The sequence below is a fragment of the Triticum aestivum genome, chromosome 5B (assembly GCF_018294505.1).
Source record: "Triticum aestivum cultivar Chinese Spring chromosome 5B, IWGSC CS RefSeq v2.1, whole genome shotgun sequence".
Lineage (NCBI taxonomy): Eukaryota > Viridiplantae > Streptophyta > Magnoliopsida > Poales > Poaceae > Triticum > Triticum aestivum.
In genome coordinates this window covers 340,018,892-340,029,397 of record NC_057807.1, presented here as the reverse complement: position 1 = coordinate 340,029,397, position 10,506 = coordinate 340,018,892, and positions in this window count along the sequence as shown.

Genomic DNA, 10,506 nt, shown 5'->3' with positions numbered 1-10,506 from the left:
GTGGATGCACTAATCATATGACTGGTGATCGAAGTCTTCTCATGGACTCAACCTTACGTCCATCCGACAAGAGTCAAATCACATTTGCTGACACTGGTACAGGCAAGGTATTGGGTCTAGGTAGAGTTGCAATCTCAAAGGATCAACACATGGATAAAGTGATGCTTGTTGAATCCCTTGGATTCAACTTAATGTCTGTCTCAATGCTTTGTGACTTAAACACGATTGTGATATTTGGAAAATATCATTGCCTTGTACTAATGGAATCTGACAAGTCTCTAGTCTTTGAAGGGTATAGGATAGGTGATCTATACATGGTAGATTTCTCAGCAGGTCCACAGCTTGCCGTATGTCTTCTTGCAAAAGCTTCAGAATACTGGCTTTGGCATCGAAGGCTGGGGCATGCTGGCATGAGGAACTTGCACACTCTCGTCAAGAAGAAGCATGTCATAGGCATCGAAGGTGTCAAATTCAAGAAAGATCATTTGTGTGCTGCTTGCGAAGCTGGGAAGATGACAAGGGCCAAGCACCCCTCGAAGACAATCATGACGACATCTCAACCCTTTGAGCTGTTGCACATGGACTTATTTGGCCCTACTCACTACTCCACCCTCACAACAACGGCGTGTCTCTATGGCTTCGTCATTGTCGATGACTACTCAAGATATACATGGGTGCACATAATTCTCTACAAGACTGAAGTACAAGATGTCTTCAGACGATTCGCCAATCGAGCAATGAACAATTATGGCGTCAAGATCAAGCATCTTAGAAGTGATAACGGCACTGAATTCAAGAACACCGGGCTTGATCTGTATCTGGATACAATGGGAATCACTCATGAATTTTCTGCTCCATACACACCTCAGCAAAACAGCATTGTAGAGCGCAAGAACAGAACCCTCATCAAGATGGCTCGAACAATGCTTGACGAGTACAAGATACCAAGAAAGTTCTGGCCTGAAGCCATTGATACAGCTTGTCACATCATCAACCGTGTCTACATCCATAAGCTTCTAGGCAAAACATCCTATGAGCTCCTTACTGGCAAGAAGCCAAATGTCAGCTACTTCAGAGTCTTTGGTGCTAGGTGCTGGATCAAGGATCCCCATCACAAGTCAAAATTTGAACCCAAAGCTCACGAAGGCTTCATGCTTGGCTATGGAAAGGATTCACACTCTTACAGAGTCTTCAACCTCTTCCACTACAAAATCGTTGAAACAGTGGATGTGCGATTTGATGAAACCAATGGTTCACAACAAGAGCTCCTGCCAAGCACACTTGATGAAGCTCCTTCCAGTGAATCTATCAAGCTGATGGGAACTGGTGAGATCATGCCCTCTAAGGCACAGCCTGAAGAGGAACTTATCATTTCTGCACCAAACCAACCTGAAGACAATGCTCAGACCGAAGACAATACTTCCAATGATGACAATGATCAGCATGAGCAAGGTCTTCGTCCAGTTCATCCTCGTGTTGCAAATGAAGTACAAATTGAGAAGATAATTGACAGCATCAATGCGCCTGGTCCGCTTACTCGCTCTAGAGCAACACAGTTAGCAAACTTCTGTGGGCACTTTTCATTTGTGTCAATATCAGAACCCAAGAAAGTTCCTGAAGCTTTTATGAAACCTGAATGGATTCAAGCCATGCAAGAAGAACTTCAACAGTTCAAGCTGAATAATGTTTGGGAACTTGTCAAGCGACCTGACCCTCGCAAGCATAACATTATTGGAACGAAATGGATATATCGAAACAAGCAAGATGAGCATGGTCAAGTCGTCAGAAACAAAGCACGTCTTGTGGCTCAAGGATATACTCAAGTTGAAGGAATTGACTTCGATGAAACATTTGCTCCTGTTGCTAGGCTTGAAGCTATTCGCATACTGCTAGCCTATGCTAATCATCACAACATCTTGCTATATCAAATGGATGTGAAGAGTGCATTTTCTAATGGCAAGATTGAAGAAGAAGTGTATGTTGCTCAACCACCTGGCTTTGAAGATCCAAAACATCCTGATATGGTGTACAAACTCAACAAAGCACTATATGGCCTCAAACAAGCTCCTCGCGCTTGGTATGATACAATCAAAGATTTCCTGAAGAGCAAGGGCTTCAAACCAGGATCTCTAGATCCCACACTCTTCACGAAGACGTATGATGGTGAACTGTTCGTGTGCCAAATATATGTGGATGACATAATCTTCGGCTGCACCAACCAGAAGTATAGTGATGAGTTTGGATACATGATGCAAGAGCAATATCAGATGTCCATGATGGGTGAGCTGAAGTTCTTCCTTGGTCTTCAATTTCGTCAGCAAAGAAATGGCGTCTTCATATCTCAAGAAAAATATCTCAAAGACTGCCTGAAGAAGTTCGGCATGCAAGATTGCAAAGGCTACACGACGCCAATGCCAGCCAAACATCATCTTGGTCCCGATGACAATGGTAAAGAGTTCGATCAAAAGGTATACCGCTCCATGATTGGTTCTTTACTTTATTTATGTGCATCTAGGCCAGATATTATGCTTAGTGTTTGCATGTGTGCTTGATTCCAAGTGGCACCAAAGGAATCGCATCACTTAGCTGTGAAGCGAATTCTTCGATATTTGGCTTACACCCCAACACTCGGATTATGGTATCCAAAGGGCTCAAGGTTTGACCTAGTTGGATTCTCGGATGCTGACTATGCTGGTGACAAGGTGGATCGCAAGTCTACATCAGGCACATGTCATTTTCTTGGTCGATCACTTGTCTGTTAGTCTTCAAAGAAGCAGAATTGTGTATCACTCTCAACTGCTGAATCTGAATACATTGCTGCTGGATCCTGTTGTGCTCAGCTTCTGTGGATGAAGCAAACTCTCAAGGACTATGGCATCAACCTGAATACCTCTCTTCTGCGACAACGAGAGTGCCATCAAGATAGCCAACAATCCAGTTCAGCACTCGAAGACAAAGCACATTGAAATTCGTCATCATTTTCTCAGAGATCATGTCATGAAGAAAGATATTGACATCATTCACGTCAACACAGAAGAACAACTTGCAGATATCTTCACAAAGCCCTTGGATGAGAAAAGGTTTTGCAAGTTACGATGTGAGCTAAATATCTTGGAATCCTCTAATGTCCTGTGATCAGGCACACATCCTAACACTTATGCATGTTGATGACTTAGATGTGCAACACACGAAGTAAGGTATATCTTCAATCAATGAAGACTTACAAACTCTGAGTGTGAGTACATTAACATGGAATGTGACTTCGGAGCGCCACGATAATTGTGTGCCATGTCTGGGTCTAATACTTCCTATACGGTGGGTAACGCCACCACCAAATTTCTCTGTTTGAAGTGTTTCACTCATGGCGTTACTTTTGCAAAGACTTCGCATTTGGTTTGTCTTCAGTTTCAATTTATCTTCATGATTTTTTGTGCTATGATGATTTGATTGCATATACATATACTAGTGTTCTGTCCTCTACAACATTCACTTATAGCTATGTCTTCAAGTTGAATCTTTTGAACTAAGTGAATGTGATCGGACCCTAACCCCTCTATGCTTTCTATCTCAAACTCAATCTGTCCAAATCATATGCATTCTATTGAAACTGTCGAATGTCTTCTCTGCGTCCTAGTCAGCAGAAGACACAGAGACAAAAATCAAGTCTTATTTAAATGATTCATCTTTATTGTCGATATCCGGAGAAGCCGGAACGAACATCCAACAAACTTGGCGGGCGTGGGAACGTGGGACAACTCTAAGTATGTTGCATGCTTGCCACGTGTTCCACGGATGTGAACAGACAGGGGCACCTGCGTAATTGCGCTGTGCCGCACACCTACTTATAAATACGTGTCCCCTGCAGTCAAGAAAACCTTCTTCCACCTCTCCACCTCGTCAAAACCCTAGCGCCACCGCTAGCTCTCGACGATGCCGGCGACAAAGCGCTTAGCTGTCGCGACTTCTCCGACGTTGTCCTCACGCCGGCCGTGGACATCGTCCTCTCCGCCATCGCCGTAGGTGTCCTCCGTCGCCAAGTTAGGGCACGGTGGGCTGAACTGCTCGGTCTCCTATTCATCCAATCTAGCAGTTCTTCGTGCGGTAATTATAACTCTATTTTTACCACCTTTTTGATCTTCATAGATTCATCCTATTTACCGAAAGTGGTTTCTCCCTACTCAATGTTAGATCTATTCTGTCTGCATCTCATTATGCCCAGTCTATTCACTTAGATTTCCTATCTAGTTTGATTCCTCACTTGTACTTATTCACGGATTGGTACAAGTCTGGAACCAACTCACCTCATATAAGTGAATGTCTTCGCATCATGAGGTCAATGTCTTCAAACTGATTTATCTTCAAAATCTTTTGAGAATGCATATGACCTCTTCCCCTTCCCTCACATCTCTAATGATGTCACAGGTACATGTCCATGGGAGAATCCCTAGGTTCTCATACTCTGCATTCGTTTGCAGAATTCTTACAGCAACACATTGATTCTCCTGAAGCCAGTTCCTGTCTGACCAGCAAGCGAAAGCCTTTGAAGCCTTTGAACATATTGAAACCGTTCAGTTTGAAGTTCATGGCTACGGAGAAATCTGTCAGGAAGGGTGGCAGACAGCATCGTGGGGGAACTTCAAAGGATCTGCCTGATGATCTGGCAGAAATGTATAAAATAGATCCTGAAGAAGATTACAATCAGCGCAAGACTCGAATCCAATGGATTCGACGCTATTGGGCTAAACAATGGTACAAGTACAAGTTCGTCACCCAGGAGTACGCAGAGAAAAACGCTATCAAGAGCCCTTGGGGTGATATTCTCTATCGAGGCCTTCCCCCCAAGAACAAAGCTGAAGCCATTGCGCAAGAATTCTATCCTTGCATGGTCCGTGGACCACAACCTGAAGAAGCCGACCCATCATCATTGCTCTGGTGTCGTGACAACAATCTCTTCAAGCGCAACCTTCAGTTTGCTAAGGCTTCGGTAAAGGAAAACAAGAAGTCATGGGGATTAGACTTCAATCCTGGCCCCTCTGCTCCCCGTAAGGATGGCACACGTGAAGCTGAAGAAAACAGAATCGGCCCCTTTACAAACCTTGATGGTCTCATCACCTACATCAAGGTACAAGGTGCCAAAGTGGATCATTCTGACAATGATGTTGAGTCTGATGAAGCCCCAGCTCCTACTCCAAGGCCGCAGAAGCCAAAGAAAATTAAGGCTTCATCATCAGCTGCACCTACAAAAGCTTCTCGTGTGAAGCCACTGGCCACTGCACCTCCTGAAGCCAGTGTGCAGTCTGAAGATCAATCCCGCATCTCCAAGAAGACGGAGAAGAAAAAGCAACTTGTCAGGCATACTGATCAAGCTTTGACTCCTGCTGCTATTTTGTGTGAAGAGCCCATTGATCTGTCCAGCGATGAAGATCTTGCTGATGATGCCCTTGAGCAGCTGGTAAAGAGCAAGGAAGAAGCAGAAATCTTCAACAACTTGCCTCTCTTTGATGTGGCCGTTCTCCATAACTTCATTGATGAATGGTTCGACACACCAAATCTCAGCTTTGAAGATTTGCAGCTTCCTATTGGCCTCAGCATCGCTTTCAATGGCGCCATTGCTTCTGAGCTAGCTCTTGCTCAGCGCATCGTTGAGCTGAAGAACAAAATTGATTATGAGAAGGCTCAATTCAAGAAGCATGTGGCGAAGCTTAGTGTTCAAGACGTCAGAAACTTCAAGGTCATGCTGCATGAGCTTAAAGAAGCTTTTCTGAAGAAGCTCCAAGAAGCTCAAGGCTCTCGTGAGCGCATGAAGAGTTTGGCTGATAAGTGTGTGCTTGCCTACAATGAGGCTGAGAAGCGCAAGTCACTTGGCCGTCCTGGCATTGACCCTAGGATGGCAGCAAAGAAAAAGAAGAAGCTCCCTGCTGACCAGCCTGCACCTTCAAGCCAAGAAGCCCCTCGCATTATCTTCCCGAGCAGCATGACTGGCTCAAAGCCAAAGGTCACCACAACCACTTCAGAACAGAAGAAGATGAGGGCTGCCGAGGCTGAAGCCAGAAAAAGGAAGAACACTGAAGCCTCTGATGCCGCTCCCTCCAAGAAGAAGCACAAGACCAAGAAGAGTCAGGCTGCTCCCACAGAGCCCCTTGTTGTTGAACCCATCTTAGTGGTTCGTCCTGCATCTGCATCCCAAGAACTTCGCATGACTGTTCATGAGCCTGCTTCCACAGAGGCTCCTGAAGCTGAATATATACTAGGAGCTGAACCCACCGCTGTTGAAGACATTGATCATCATGACACTGTTGAAGATGATGAAGTTCTTCCTCAGATCGAATATAATGTGGTATCATCGCATGTTCGTACGAATAGCGAAATCATCAGCATTGGTCGTCCTCTGACGCCAATTGCTTAGGATGCATCGTGGGCTGATCACCCACAGCAACAAGACTCCCCTAGTACTCCCCAACAACAACAAACCACACCGTCCGTCCAAGTTGAAGAGGATGAGGACCTTCCCACTCCATCTCCAAAAGCGTCGCCTGTACTACAAAGGCTTCGCAAAGGACCAAGGCCTCAAGTCTCTCTTCTGAGCGTTCCAGAAGGAGAAGTGCACCGTCAACCTGTTGCACGTCAAGTGTTCTCTGAAGCCACTCCAACTGTGAATGTCTCTGTGTCTGAAGCACAAGCTGCTGAAGACAATCTGGCTGCATCAGCCGATGAGGAACATCAAGAAGAACATGTCCCAACTCCCCCCATGCCCGAAGAAACATTTCATGAAGTGAACGTGTCTGTGCCTGACCCTCCAGCTCCTCAAGTGGAGGTTGAACATCCTGAAGCTGCCACAACCAACGCAAGTGAAGCCAATGACATTGTCATGGCTAATGTGGAGCTTGAACCAACCAGTGTGCCTGAAGCTAATGAGGCCACTGCACCTGAAGCTAATGAGGCAACTGCTCCTGAAGCACCTGTTGTGCAGCCTGAAGCCTCAGTTGCTGCCACTGCTCCTGTTCCACCACCACGGCTCTATACAATCGAGCAAGCATACAACCATGGCGAGCTAATCACAGTAAGATGGCCCGTTCTGGTCCCTCCGCCTAATGTCTCTGGTCCTCAATTTGACTATGACATTGAGCATAGGCCTTTGGTCCAGAAGCCCAAGCCAAGACTGCCAAGGTTTCCAGGTACTGCAAACTCACCAGGGTCTTTCAATGCAAATGGCTTCAAGAGCCACAACACATTCTTTGACAGCTCGAAGAACCCCTACATGAAGCCCAGAATATCATCAGATTGGTTCTGGAGTCATCAGCAGCGAAGCTATTACTCCTGTGTTCTGTATGATCAAGGGCGCATTTTCCCTCATATGCGTCTCGACACTGAAGCCATTACTGGACTGCCCTTCTTAGAAGAAGCACTTGACTGCTTTCGTGATGCTGGGCTGCTCAGTTTTGTCACAGATAAAGAACACTGGAATGAAGAGCTATTGCTTCAACTCTATGCTACTCTGCATATTCGCGGCTACAACAGAGATATCAAGACATGGATTCTAGAGTGGATGACAGGAAATGTTCATCATGAAGCCAAAGCTCTCGACATCATTGAGCTTACAGGCCTATCCACTCCCGGAGAACTCTATGAACCTGGTTGTCAAAATCACCGCAATGCTTTGGAAAGCATCTTCCATAAGCCTGAACCCAATATGAGTCAGATGTTGAGCATGATGAAGCCTTTGCCACGTGATGTTGAATATCCAACAGAGTTCTTTGTTGAAGACCTTGAGTATCTGTCATGCACCATATATCACATCATCAGGCGAACTCTATGGCCTATCAAAGGACATTCATCAGCAGCAAAGCTTGAAGGAGCTATGAAGACTTTGGTCTTCTACATTCTCAATGGCATCAGCTTCAATGTGCAAGACTTCTTCATCAGGCAACTGGCTGCATCTGGATCTGATCTGTTTGGTCTGAAGTTTTATGCTCCATGGGTCATGCGCCTCATCAAGCGACACTCATTTGTCAACTATCAACCTTCTGCTCGCAATCATGTGATTTTTCTACCAGAGGTTGATATGTCAGTTGAAGCTATATACCCTGAACCTGCCAAGAAGCCTCTTTGTCTTCAGAATGCCGAGCACCAAAGCTTCACTCAACCCATTGAAGGTGTTCAAGCAGCAACATGAATCTATCCATTGGCTGGAAATACTCGTCTGCCTCATCGAGCACATACTGAAGCCACTGAAAGCACCATTGCCCAAAGGCCTCGGAAGCATTCTCGCGTTCTCAACGACCAAGAACTTCTTGTAGCCCTTCATCAGAAATAGGATAAACATCACTTTTGGCTCAAAAGACAGATGCAAAGCCTCTTGGTGGATGTCAATCGCATTCGTAACCTTCCCACCAAGAATGCCTTTGTTGCTCATGAAACTTGTCGGCGATCATGAAAGAGCCTGACCCTACTTAGTGCTGAAGCAGATCTTCAAGACGATGGCTTCAATGAATGATTCCAGTTTGACTCCACTCCTCCACGGACTGTTGTCCTACGTCGTACTCCATCTCTTGAAGACTCTGAATATTCTTCCTCCGCGGCAACTATCAATGCTAGAGTGATCGATGACGAAGATGATGCTACTTCACCACCTCCTACTTCTGCACGCATCGACACTGCACCAAGTTCGTCTGCATCGCCAAACGACAACGACAACCCTGCTGCTTCAATTACTCCTCATGAGGACGAGTAGATGCTCTATGTCTTCAAACCTTTTTGGTCATTACTGACAAAAGGGAGAGAAGCGTATGAGTTTGATAGTCTTCAAGCGGGTTCATATGGGCGGTTGCATTATATTTTTGCCTCGTGCTTACAACTCTTGCTTTTTTAAAACATTGGTTCTTTGAGTTGTAACACCTAAATGTGATGGTCATCTGCTACTTATTTGCTTTACTGTGATGCGATGATAAATTCCGCATGTGCGATGATAAAGTCCGCACTTAGATCATCCTGCAGACGTGCATTTTTCATTATGAATTATCATTTCATGCATGATGAATTATCTTCATAAGTTGAAGTGGATCTCCACAAGTACAACCTGCCATGTGCATTTGCATTCGAAAAGCAAAATTACTTATATGCACATCTTCAGGGGGAGCCCTTGCTACTTATGAAGACAATTTCGTACCCTTTACAATTTCACATACTTTATCCCCATTGAAAACTTCAACCAGTTTGTCATCAATCACCAAAAAGGGGGAGATTGTAAGTGCATCTAGTGCCACCCCTAGTTGGTTTTGGAGTATTGACGACAAAGTTGGTTGAGGGACTAATGCGTTTGTGAGAATTGTAGGATAATGCAGGTAGTGTCCCTCATTGATTCGGTTTACGTACCGGAGATGACCCCTAAAAATGTATGAAGACATTGAAGACAATGGTGGTGTGTGAAGAGGTTCACATTGAAGACTATGACATGAGAAGACATTGATTGAAGACTATGGAGCGCAAAGACTGAGTTGTTTCGTTGTTTCCTCTTCTTCTGTGTTGAGTCATACGAACCACCGTACTGTTAAGTGGGGTCCAAGTGAACTAAGTCAGAGTGACTGAAGTGATGCTCAACCCAAATCCTATGTCTTCGAGCGAAGACAATGAGAGCAAATCTTATCCAGAATTGGATAAGTCATCTTTGCTTGTAGCCCAAGTAAAGTTGTCGCATGTGTTTGAAATCTGACTGTTGGAACACGTGTCAGTTCCTTAGTGACCCAGGGTCATTTCGGACAAATCAGGTCGGGTTGCCTTGTGGCTATAAATAGCCCACCCCCTACACCATAAATTGGTGGCTACTCAGAGTTAGTATACGGCTTTTGTCGTTTGAGAGCAACCCACCTCGAAGCATTTGAGAGAGAGAAATCCTTGCGAGGACAAAGCCCAAACACCCAGAGCCAAGGAGTGTTAGGCAACACTAAAGTCTTTCTGTCTATGTGACCTGAAGACTTATTACACTTGAGGACTGTGCATCCTCCAGCCGGTTAGGCGTCGCGTTCTGAGCATCCAAGAGACATTGTGGATTGTCGGGTGAACGAAGTCTATGAAGGTTTGGAAGTCTACCTTGAAGACTTACCAGAGTGATTGGGCGAGGACTAAGTGACCTTAGCTCAAGGGAAATAAGGTGAAGACACGATCTTCTGAGTTGAATCTCAGCCTCCCCAACCAGACGTACACTTGTCACAGCAACTGGAACTGGTTCAACAAATCCTGTGTCTTCAACAAGTGACTGGTTCTATCTCTTCCCTCCTTTACCTTGAGTTTGTCTTCATGAAGTCGTTGCTTATCTGTCTTATCTGATTGACTTCATTGCTTGACTACTATTGTTGATTGGCTTCATACTATCTTCCATCCTGATCCTACTACCTAGCTACTATTAGTCTTCGTACATTAACGCTATTGCATACTTGACTATGGCTTGCTTGTTGTAGTTTATCTTCCGCTGCATATCAATTAGGTTATTTCTATTGTTTGTCTTCGAAA